Source organism: Saccopteryx leptura, chromosome 3, assembly GCF_036850995.1.
Source record: "Saccopteryx leptura isolate mSacLep1 chromosome 3, mSacLep1_pri_phased_curated, whole genome shotgun sequence".
NCBI classification, from domain to species: Eukaryota; Metazoa; Chordata; class Mammalia; order Chiroptera; family Emballonuridae; genus Saccopteryx; species Saccopteryx leptura.
The window spans coordinates 173,851,453-173,863,931 of record NC_089505.1 but is presented as its reverse complement, the minus strand read 5'-3'; positions in this window follow the sequence as shown (position 1 = coordinate 173,863,931).

Sequence of the window (12,479 nt, the reverse complement as noted above, 5' to 3'; positions counted from 1 at the left end):
TGAGAATGGGTGGCTGCCATCAGGAATTAAGCAGGTTGTAGAAGGAGAGGTCCTTGTGCAGTTTCTTTTGCAGATGGTGGAGGACCCCGATGCTTTCTTCCACTGGGCCGGTCTCATTGAACAGCACTGCTCCCTGCTTCAGCTCACTCTGGTGGCAGGTTCCCGGTGGGAGGGACAGGAGCAACAGAAGGATCTGCAGGGCCCAAACTTTTGGTGAGCCGGAGACGGGTGGGCCCAGTGGTTTCGACTGCCAGCAGTCCTGTATGGGGGCAAGATTGAGGCGAGAGACATGGTATTAAGGTGTTTGCCCTAGGAGTTGGGCTGTAGTAGGAGTAGTCAATATTACCGTATGGGGTCCCATCCTAACTGCATGTCAGGGGTGGCATGTGAAGGAGAAAAGAAGGGGTCCCATCCACTCCCATAACCGAGATCTGTGAGGGAACTAGAAGTCCAGAGTGTGATGGCAAAACAGAGAAGGTAGCCCTCATGTCCACAAGAAATGAGATGGACTTACCTGCTACCTACAGTATTACCCTGGGCTCAACAAGGGTGATGGGGGTCTCTGAGTCCAGGCCACATCAGTCATTCATGAAGTCCAGGAGTTCAAGCAGTGGGCCCGCCTGGCTGGCTTAGCCTCCCATTTGGGTGGCTTGTCCTCCGTGTAGAGGCGCTGAGGAAGAGCCTGTTGCCCAAAAGGGGCAATCGCTCCATGAGTGACCAGGCTGCTTGCAGTAGGGCAGGGCTTAGTGGGCAGCCGTGGGCAAGGGCACTGCTGGGACCAGTGACACTCCTTGCCACATTTTGGCCCAGACTTGGGTTGGGCACCTCCTGTGCCTTGCCCCCGTTGCTTTGCCGGCCTTAGGGCTGCCACAGAAAGAGCCTGGGTTTGGAGTGTTACCTTCTGCTGCATGCGGGCCTGGCGAACAGCCTCAGCCTTTTTTACTAGCCACAATCATTAAAAACTTTAAATGCCATGTTCACCAGGTCTTGGATAGGGGTTTGGGGGTTGAGAATAAGAGGAGGGGGGCTCCTGGGGAGCCTGGCATCCAGATCCAGCTGGAAATGTTGGAGCCAGAGGCAAGACAGGGCCAGGCTTTCCTGCAAGAAGATTATAGGGGTTGGGCCGTGAAGTCAGGAGCCCTGCAAACTGGCATGAGTGCCAATGGCCAGTGGAGGGTGGCCTAATGGGGGAGGGGCTTAAAAGCACAGTGGAGAAGGGAGGGACCCCTGGCCAGCAGAGGAAGAGAAAGAGGGACTAGTATTTGAAGGTGAATGAGAAACAGGATTTGGCGAAGGGAGGGGATGAGCCTGATTGGACAGAGGGAGTCATGCAGGAGGGGAAGAGAGCTGGGGTTGGCGAAGGAGGAAAGACCAAGAGTGGAGAATTTAGGTGAGGTTTCTCTGGCCGGAAAGGACCTGCGTTAAAGAACAGGCGGCACAGAGATTAGGATGGGAGTGCAAATACTAGAAGCCCTGAATGTAAGGGATCTCCAATCAGTTCCCAGTTTTTTTGGCGATAGTTAAATTGGTGAGGATGTTAAAATCAAAAGTCCCTTCAGGAGGTCGCCTGGTTCAATTATCCAGTGGGTTCTGTGGCCTGGCCACAGTGGAGAAGAAGAACAGTTTCTTCTTCTTTAGGGAGGGAGACACTCCAGATAAGGCACTCCAGGAGTGGTTTTGTGTCAGGTTTAGATTCCTGTGCCTCTATGGCCACCCTCAGTCCTCGGAGTGGTCAGAGATGAGAATTGGTGTCCTGCAACTCAAGCTCTGGCCACCGGATGGTTAGGTAGAGTGGATGTGCCCAGGATGTCTCCACGGGCACACACGCACTCAGAACAGATAAGAGGTCCCTGACGCAGCTGTGGTTTCAGACAGGGAGTGTCAGCAGAAAGAACTGAGGGGAGGCTGGAGGCAGGGGACTTACCTGCCTGAAGTGGGTGGAAAGTCAGAGGTCCTGGTTCTTCCTTGGAAGGGAAGGGGAGAAGAACGGCCCCAGCAGGCTTCAAACTCCTCCTGGGTTTCGGCACCAAATGTAAGGTATTTTTCCCCACAAGGAAGGAGGAAGGGCATAACCACAAAGTGTGGAATAGCAAAAGCATTATTTAATACAGTGCTTCCCAGACAATGTTCTATGTTCTGTGATACGGGGGCCAGAGAATTCACGCAGAGGGATCTGTATGGGGGTAATTTATAGTATCTGTAGGGTGGTCGGGTTAATATGATGTGGCGAACTGTCATTGGCTGACAGATCGTTGCTCTTTTTCAAAGGATTCCTGGGAAGTTTCTTTTGGCACATGAATGTGGGCGGTTCCAGCCAGAGTTCCCAGGTCTGGTTCCTCACATGACCTTCCCCCATTGCCAGCCGATCTCACAGGCCCCTATTTTCCCTTCTCTAAAAAGAAATCAGAAGCCAGGTGTATTCCCCACACCAATCTTGTTGAAACACAGGAATTGGGCTCAAGTTGAAGGCATAGGACAGCCTTCAGAAGCCAGAGGGGAGTGCAAGCAGACCTCAAGCCATTCACTGATGCTCAGCCTGAAGGCCTGCCGTGGGTTCTTTGGGTACACAATCTGCTGAAAAATGCTAATTATGATTGGGTTAGGTAAGTACTTGCATGGGAAATTTTGGAGACTACCAGGTGTTTAAAGTTTTCTCTTCCTCTCTATTTCAATAAGCCTCAAAAATGTTGAGGTTGAATACCTCCTGCCCCTCACTTTATGGTGATAGTTCAGCCCATGGGGAAAATTACCAAACAGTCTAGGAATTAGAGACCTTTAGTCTGCACATGTTCTAAATCTACCTAGGTTTTTTTTTTTCTTCTTTTTCAAGTGAGAAGAGGGGATTCCTACATGCACCCAGATTGGAATCTACCCAGCAACGTGTCTGGGACCGATGCTCTGCCCATCTGGGGCCATGTTTGTAATTGGGCTATTTTTAGCACCTGAGGTGGAGGCTCCATGGAGCCATCCTCAGCACCCAGGGCTGATGCACTCGAACCAATGGAGCCATAGCTGTGTAAGGGGAAAACAGAGAAAGAAGAGGGATAGGGGTGGAGAAGCAGGCTATTGCTCTACCTCTGAGCCAACTGGCCAGGACTCAGTCTAGTCATATATTTTCAAGCAGTATAGGATACCCGATAATGCAGAAAGGAATACATACTTTCAAATACTGGGATAGACCAGGAACAGAAACTTGAGCAGAGCTAGAATCCTGAGACTTTGACTGCCTGTCCTGGGGTTTCAGATTATCGCCAAGCCCAGGATCTCATCTCCCTGTCACTTATTGACCTGAGCACTACTGCACAGAATATGATAGCTGTTACTTCAGCATAGTCTTAAGAAATTTTTTTGTCACACTCCTTATTCTAGCTGTGCTTGTTTGCCAGTTCTATTCTGCTTGGTCTTGCAGGCTAAGGTGTGCTTTTCTCTCACTCTTTCTCTAGATATAGATATAAAAAGATATAGGCATTTTTCTACTTTCTCTTATAGGGGTTAAAAACATTAATAATTATCTACCCACTTTCTATGTTCTACTGGCTAGGCTAATACCAAATTAAATGAGAGAGATTAACAGCTGATGAATAAAGTTTAATTCAAGTGCATGGGAAACTCAGAGACATGATAAATCCTTGTAAATTTCTAGACAGTGAAGCAACACTGGGCAATATAAGACATTTTGGAAAAGGAGGAAAAGGGAGTCATCTCACCAACTTATGAAAGGAGTCAGTGGTCTTAAGGTCTGCCAAAACAAAATCACCAGATGTCCAAACAGCTTTGAAATACCGTATGTTAGTCTCAATATCAAGGAAGGAGAGCCTTGAAATCCTGTATATTAGACCTGATGAGTATGTAAATCCTAAGACCCCAGCAGGCTGGGCGCTCAGGCTGAGTTGCCTCTTGTGCCAAGTGTACAGGTTTTCTGAACAAACTGCTCGCTCTGCTTGAACACTGCCCGTTTCTCACCTGAATTCTTTCTTGTGAGCATGACAAGAATCAAGGAAGAAGCCGCCTTGAACTTGAGCCTTCTCCGGTGACACTACCATGAAATTGGAGTTTTGTCAAAGATCAGGGAAATGGGGTAAAACACTATGTACAAGCTTTTTATAATTTTACATAGGAAGGAGGCATAATCAAAAGGAGATAGATTGATGGTCCAGAGAAAAGAAAACATGCCTGTAGCAGATAGCAGACATCCAGAAGAGAGGGTCCACGAAGAACAGGATGTTATAGATGCTGCAAATAGGGCCAGGGTTCCTTCACCCCAAGGGGTCTTCCATCTTAACCAGCTATGGGATCTGAAGGATGGAAGCCTGAGCCAGTCTCTCCATCCCTCCCGTCAAGGAACCATATTCACTGGAGGAGTTGGGGTAGGAAGTGTGAGCACTTCCAGTGGGAGTGTGGCTAGAGGGCCAAACTGCTGGGTCCTGTTGGGCACATACTCCATTTTCTATTATCAAATCTGTCCGACTAGAAAAGCACAAGTCCTTCCTACAGGGATGACTCTATTAAAATGGCTGATTTAAACATGTCAATTTTTGCTACCCACCAGCCAAACTGGGCAGATATACAAGCCTTACTGAATATTTTACTTACATGAGTGAAGGTTAGTATTGAATAAGACAAAGAAGTCCAGAGACTATATCAAGAAGGATCATTTCAAAAATCAGTCCTATGAAGTTTCCTCAGCTAAGATCTAGTGCCCATTCTGTGCAAACAGTCTTGAAATAAAGCACCCCTACAATGTGTGAGGCAATGGTATTTAAAGAGCAGCAGGAGAGAGGAGACAAAGAGAAGGAATTCGGCAAGGAGAAGAAAGCCTTTTTAATGCTCATCCTTGTTAACTTATTCTGCAACTTAATTTAACAAAAACTTAGTTGTCAAGCTTTGTAGCTATATACAAGCTTCAAAACACAAGCCTAAAAAAAACAAACAAAAAACAAAAAACAAAAAAAAAAACCACAAGCCTACTGTTCCAAGTATTGTGCAAAGTCAGCAAGGGTTCTCGGCATAAAAAACACCTTAGCATGATAGATTCCTTACTCCCACCTAGAACTATCACTCAGCTGGTCAGATTCTCCTTTCCCTGTGAGGTTTTTTGAACAATTCACTGTTAATTAGACATACAGTCAAGGTTACAGAATGGAGGAAATAAAGATGAAATTCAGGTCAGCTTTCACAACTACAGGTTTGTCTAATACAGAACAGGACTGATTTGTGACTTAGCTGCGCTATCCTCCACTAACAAAGAAAATTAATGTCTTGTCTGATAAAGGTCTGTGGAATAATACAGACACTAAACTTTCTCAGGTTTTTTTTTGTTTTTTGTTTTTTTTGTATTTTTCTGAAGCCGGAAACGGGGAAAGACAGTCAGGCAGACTCCCGCATGCGCCCAACCGGGATCCACCCGGCATGCCCACCAGGGGGCGACGCTCTGCCCACCAGGGGGCGATGCTCTGCCCCTCCGGGGCATCACTCTGTTGCGACCAGAGCCACTCTAGCACCTGGGGCAGAGGCCAAGGAGCCATCCCCAGTGCCTGGGCAATCTTTGCTCCAATAGAGCCTCAGCTGCGGGAGGGGAAGAGAGAGACAGAGAGGAAGGAGAGGGGGAAGGGTGGAGAAGCAGATGGCGCTTCTCCTGTGTGCCCTGGCCGGGACTTCTGCACGCCAGGCCAACGCTCTACCACTGAGCCAACCGGCCAGGACTTCTCAGATTTTTTTATTACTATTCAGTGAGAGGAGGGGAGGCAGAGACAGACTCCTGCATGCACCCCAACGGGGATCCACCTAGGAAGCCCACGAGGGAGCAATGCCCACACCTAGGGCATTGCTCCATTTCTCAGCAACCGAGCTCCTCTTAGCACCTGAGGCAGAGGCCATAAAGCCATTTGCAGTGCCTGGGGCCAGTTGAGCCATGGCTGCAGGAGGGGAAGAGAGAGACAGAAAAAGAGAGAGAGAAGTGAGAGGGGGAGAGATGGAGAAGCAGATGGTTGCTTCTCCTGTGTGCCCTGACATGGAATTGAACCAGAACATCCACACACCGGGCTGATTCTCTACCTCCGAGCCAACTGGCCAGGGTCAAATTTTCTCAGATTTAAGGGAAATATTTATCTACTCTTTCGCTCAAGTTTTCTTGAATAAATTCTACCCCTGATAATAAATTCAATGTGTACTGGGTAAGCAGAACTGATTTCTATTTCACTGCAAAACTGCTGCAAATTCTGTAGTAAAGACAATAAGCAAGAATGGCACCATACTGTTTTATTTCAACCCTCAAATAAAATAAAGAGGCAAGTGTAAAGCCAGTAGCCAGGGCCACCATCACAGCTGCCCGGCCCATGCAGGTACGCATTGGATTCGGGCAGTCGGTAAAGAAACAACGGAGCCTGACCAGGCGGTGGCGCACTGGATAAAGCGTCGGACTGGGATGCGGAGGACCCAGATTCGAGACCCTGAGGTCGCCAGCTTGAGCGCGGGCTCATCTTGTTTGAGCAAAGCTCACCAGCTTGGACCCAAGGTCACTGGCTCGAGCAAGGGGTTACTCGGTCTGCTGAAAGCCCGCAGTCAAGGCACATATGAGAAAGCAATCAATAAACAACTAAGGTATTGCAACAAAAAACTGATCATTGATGCTTGTAAAGCCAGGAGCCACCATTGTGGCCATTCACATGCAGGTTCGCATTGGATTCGGACAGTCGGTAAAGAAACCATGGAGCCAAAAACTGGTGGGTCATAGCCTTTAATCTAGCTTGCACCCGGCGTGCAAGTAAAAATACACATTGGGCTCCAAAACCCAGTCACATTCAGTGCTCACAAAGCTACTGATTTATCCGAGTTTCCTAGAATCAAAGGTTTCTAGCTCACCAGCCTTATTTTCCTCAGTTCCCCATCTCCTTCCTTATCCCAGATACAAACTCTACACAAACTGGCATCTCACTCAGCACTCCACCATCTTGGCTGCTTCTCCTGGCCTCCTCCACGTGGCCTCCTTTAGCTGCTGGCTCTACTCTCTCTGTTCTCTCATGCTAACCTCAGGAACCAAGAGCCTAAACTCTGTTCTGCCCCCACTTTATATTGTAGAAAACCAAAATCCCTTAATCCAATATACAAACAAGGAAGTCTCTGATACAAAGTCACTTATCCAAGGCATAATTGGATTCCTCATGAGAGTGCACCACCCAGATCATACAATCAGTCAAGGGTGTGGGGAAAAGCTTAGTCCCAAAACCAAACCTTAGGCTACAACGACCTGGCCTGCTTACAGCCTGTCCCCCACACCCAATATAAGTCACAAGCGAGCAAACATATATATCATATTTACAAACTTATTTGACCAACATTCCACCCCTTTTGCTCGCTTTACAATCTAAACCACAGGTATCTTCCATGATGGTCACTGTGCAAGGAGTAGGATACATTGCATAAACAGAAATAGTACCAACTACAGCAATAGGATTAACAGATCAAAAACTATGGGCGAAATGAGAGAGCTGTCAGTGGCACCAAGCAAATCTTTTCCCTCTGGCAGAATACAGGCCAGAGTTTTGTCTGCAGACAGCACCGTAGCTGGCACCAGAGGCCGCCCTGAGAGGGCATACCAAACCTTATTGGCCAATACACCAGCATCTGCTGGTTCTATGTGTAGTAAAATAGGGGAACTCATTATTGGCCATAAAGAAATTACAAAGGTGCCCTTCAAAATGCTGTCCCCTTGAGCACTCAAGGGATAATATACTTCTACCTTAGGTGGCCAGGTGCTGGTTGCCCAAGGGGTTAACTGGAGATCCACCTCTAACCCCTTTCCCCATGGTGCCAACAAGGCCACCCATCTCAGATGGGGGGCCTGTACAGTCCAGGGCCAAGTCCATTGAAGCCGTTGTCCTTTAAGAAGGGCTGTTGGAGCAGGCAAGAGCACATTGCCCTGCTGTCCGAAACCTGGCTTGAGTAAAATGTCCTTGGTGCGTATCTGCAACTGAATAGGGGCAGCTGTCCGATGCAGGAGGGCCTCTACTGGAGCTGGGCTTCCCCGTCGAGGTCGCTCATTCAAAATCCGAAGTACTGTCCATAAGCGGCGTGTCCATCCAGTAAGAGAGCCGGTGCCCCCCTCCTGTCGCAGTCCCTGCTTTAAGAGTCCATTATACCGCTCAATGATACCAGCAGCCTGGGGGTGGTAGGGAACATGGTACTTCCAGTCCACCCCCAGCTTTTGAGCCCATTGCCTCACCATTGAACCAGTGAAGTGGGTACCATTGTCACTTTCAAGGACCAGCGTTCGCCCATATGCAGCACTCAGGTGGTCCAGAGCCTGTATGACTGCCCTCTGGTCAGGGTTACGAGTGGGGTAAGCAGCAAGCAGCCCGGTGGCAGTATCTACACAAGTGACTGCATACTGGTACCCTTCTGACTTTGGTAAGGGTCCAATGACAATGCTTCTCATCTCTCTCCATTCCTGTCTGTCTGTCCCTATCTATCCCTCTTTCTGACTCTGTCTCTGTAAAAAAAAAAAAAAAAAGAAAGAAAGAAAAAAGAAACAACGGAGCCAAGAACTGATGGGCCATCATCTTTAATCCTAGCTTGTACCCGGCAGGCAAGTAAAAACACACACTGGGCTCCAAAACCCACTCATTCGGCACTCAAAAAGCTACTGACTTATCCAAGTTTCCTAGAATCAAAGGTTTCTACCTCACCAGTCTCATTTACCTCTGTTCCCCATCTCTTTCCTTCTCCCTGCACACACTCTGCACAAACTGGCTTCTCCCTCAGCACTCCACCATTTTGGCTGCTTCTCCTGGCGTCCTCCATGTGGCCTCTCTCTGCTTTCCTCTCTAATGCTAATCTCAGGAACCAAGAGAGAGCAAGTTCCCAGTCAGCCCCACTTTATAGTGTAGATTCAAAACCTTTAATCCAAGATACAAGCAAAGAACTCTCTGATACAAAGTCACTTATCTGAGGCATAATGGGATTTCTCATGAGAGTGCACCACCCTACATCAAAAAGGGTGGGGAAAGGCTTAGTCCTAAAACCAAGCCCCAGGCTACAAGGATCCTGCCTGCCCACAGCCCACCCCAACACATATTATTATAATCATGCACATTCCAAGCAAAAAGGGCAACTAATATCACCTGGGTGACGGGCCTCCACGTGGGCAGCACCATCCTTAACAAAGTGAGCATAATATATTTTATCTGCCCAACAGCAAGCACTCCCGGTGCTAAACCATGCAAGCAATAAGAAAGGAAGAAATGAAACATTAACAACTGAAAGAAAGTCATATAAAAATCACACTTCACAGCAGTAGCTAGTGTTTCCAGTCAGCTGCGGATCAGGGTTGTGAAAGCAGTGTTGCAGGGACACATATCACATTCCCCTTTGCAATTACCCATCCTTCAGCGTGTGACTAACACCAAGCAGTATCGCCTGCCAGGTAGTTATGAAGAAGTCACAGGGACAATCCTCAAACTAGAAAAGGTAGGGATCATCCAGCCAGCACACAGTCCTTACAACTCCCCAGTATGGACTGTGCATAAACCAGACGGAACCTGGAGAATGACAGTAGATTACAGAGAACTTAATAAAGCCATTCCCCCTTTGCACGCTGCTGTTCCCTCGATAGCTAACATGATGGATCAGCTAAGCTAGGGGTAGTCAACCTTTTCATACCTACCACCCACTTTTGTGTCTCTGTTAGTAGTAAAAAATTTTAACCGCCCACCAGTTCCACAATAATGGTGATTTATAAAGTAGGAAAGTAACTTTACTTTATAAAATTTATAAAGCCGAGGTTACAGCAAGTTAAAGCATATAATAATAATTATTACCAAGTACTTTATGTTGGATTTTCACTAAGTTTGGCAGAATAAATATTTATAAAACAACTTACTATAGTTAAATCTATCTTTTTATTTATACTTTGGTTGCTCCACTACCGCCCACCATGAAAGCTGGAATGCACACTAGTGGGCGGTAGGGACCAGGTTGACTACCACTGGGCTAAGCCATGAGTTGGGGACATACCACTTTGTGGCAGACTTGGCCAATGCTTTTTTCTCTATTGATATAGCTGCAGAGAGTCAAGACCAATTTGCCTTCAGTTGGGAAGGGAGACAGTGGACCTTTACAGTGTTACCCCAGGGCTATTTGCATAGCCCCACCTTGTGCCATGGGCTGGTGGCTGCTGACCTGGCTAAATGGAAACAGCCAGAGGCAGTTCGCATATACCATTATATTGATGATATTATGCTAACTAGTAATTCTCTTCCAGAATTGGAGCAAGCAGTCCCTATCCTGCTATCCCATTTGAAAGCATGTGGCTGAGCAGTCAATGAGAACAAATTACAAGGACCTGGATTACCTGTTAAATTCTTGGGAGTTGTCTGGTCGGGTAAGACAAAAGTTATCCCTGACACAGTTATAGATAAGATCCAAGCATACCCCATGCCCACTCTGGTAACACAGTTACAGGAATTTTTAGGTTTGTTGCAGTATTGGCGAGCATTTATACCCTATTTGGCTCTGTTACTATGCCCCTTGTACAACCTTATTCAGAAGGGGGTTCGTTGGGATTGGACTGAGCAGGCGCAAGGTTCATTTGCAGCAGCTAAGAGAGCTGTCAAGGTGGCACAGGTCTTGAATGTGTTTGATCCTGCCAGGCCCTGTGAGCTGGATGTTCATGTAACCCCTGAGGGGTTTGGATGGGGCTTGTGGCAATTGGCAGAGTGCTTACGGCAACCTATTGGGTTTTGGTCCCAATTGTGGAAAGGTGCTGAAGTTCGTTACTCATTAGTGGAGAAGCAGCTGGCAGCTATGTATGCTGCCCTCCTGGCCACTGAGAGTATTACAACCACAACACCAGTTACAGTCAAGACAACATACTATTGCAGGATGGGTGAGAAATTGGGCAACCAAACCACGTAGTGGTATGGCCCAAATATCCACCCTGGCCAAGTGGGATGCCTACCTGCAACAATGCTGTGCTCTTAGCACCAGCCTATTAAGGGCAGAACTGCAGGAAGTCTTGGGTCCAGTCACCTATACGACTTCAGGTGCAACTAAGGTTCAGGAGGCAGAACCTGAAGTCAGTCCCTACCAGGAGGGGCGGGTGTTCATCCCCGAGGATGCCTGGTATACTGATGGTTCCAACAGGGGTCAACCTGCCAAATGGACAGATATAGCCTTCCATCCGGCCACTGAGAGTATTTGGATGGACACGAGTACAGGCCAAAGCAGCCAATGGGCAGAATTAAGAGCTGTTTGGCTAGTTGCCCATAATGAACCTTCACCTCTGGTAATCTGTACTGACAGCTGGGCCGTCTATCATGGACTGACCCTTTGGATTGCTATTTGGCACATTAACCAGTGGATGGTAATGCACCGACCACTATGGGGTCAAGTCATGTGGCAGGACTTATGGGAAATAGGACACCATAAGTAGGTGACAGTATATCATGTTACGGGGCATGCCCCTCTAGCCCATCCTGGGAATGATGAGGCAGATACGTTGGCAAGGGTGTGATGGTTGGAGACTATACCTGCAGGTGATGTGGCACAGTGGTTCCACAAGCGTCTGCTCCATTCAGGACAGAAAACTATGTGGGCTATGGTTAAGACTTGGAACTTGCCTGTGTCCTATGCAGAGGTACTTGCAGCCTGTGAGCAATGTGCAGTATGTTCCAAGGAGCACCCTTGGAGATCACTGGTGTCACCTGGACAGATCCAGAGGGGTCATGTTCCACTGACACAATGGCAGATAGACATCGTTGGACCCTTACCAAAGTCAGAAGGGTACCAGTATGCAGTCACTTGTGTAGATACTGCCACTGGTCTGCTTGCTGCTTACCGCACCCGTAACCCTGACCAGAGGGCAGTCATACAGGCTCTGGACCGCCTGAGTGCTGCATATGGGCGACCGCTGGTCCTTGAAAGTGACAATGGTACCCACTTCACTTGGTCAATGGTGAGGCAATGGGCTCAGAGCTGGGGGTGGCCTGGAAGTACCATGTTTCCTACCACTCCCAGGCTGCTGGTATCATTGAGCTGTATAATGGACTCTTAAAGCAGGGACTGCAATAGGAGGGGGGCACCGGCTCCCTTACCAGATGGACACGCCACTTATGGACAGTACTCCAGATTTTGAATGAGAGACCTCGACAGGGGAGCCCTGCTCCAGTAGAGGCCCTCCTACATCAGGCAGCTGCCCCCATTCAGCTGCAGATACGCACCAAGGACATTTTACTCAAGCCAGGTTTTGGACAGCAGGGCAACGTGCTCTTGCCTGCCCCAACAACCCTCCTTAAAGGCCAATGGCTTCGATGGACTTGGCCCTGGACTGTACAGCCCCCCCCCCAACTGAGATGGGTGGCCTTGTTGGCACCATGGGGAAAGGGGCTAGAGGTGGACCTCCAGTTAACTCCCTGGGCAACCAGCACCTGGCCACCTAAGGTAGAAGTGTATTATCCCTTGAGTTCTCAGGGGGACAGCATTAT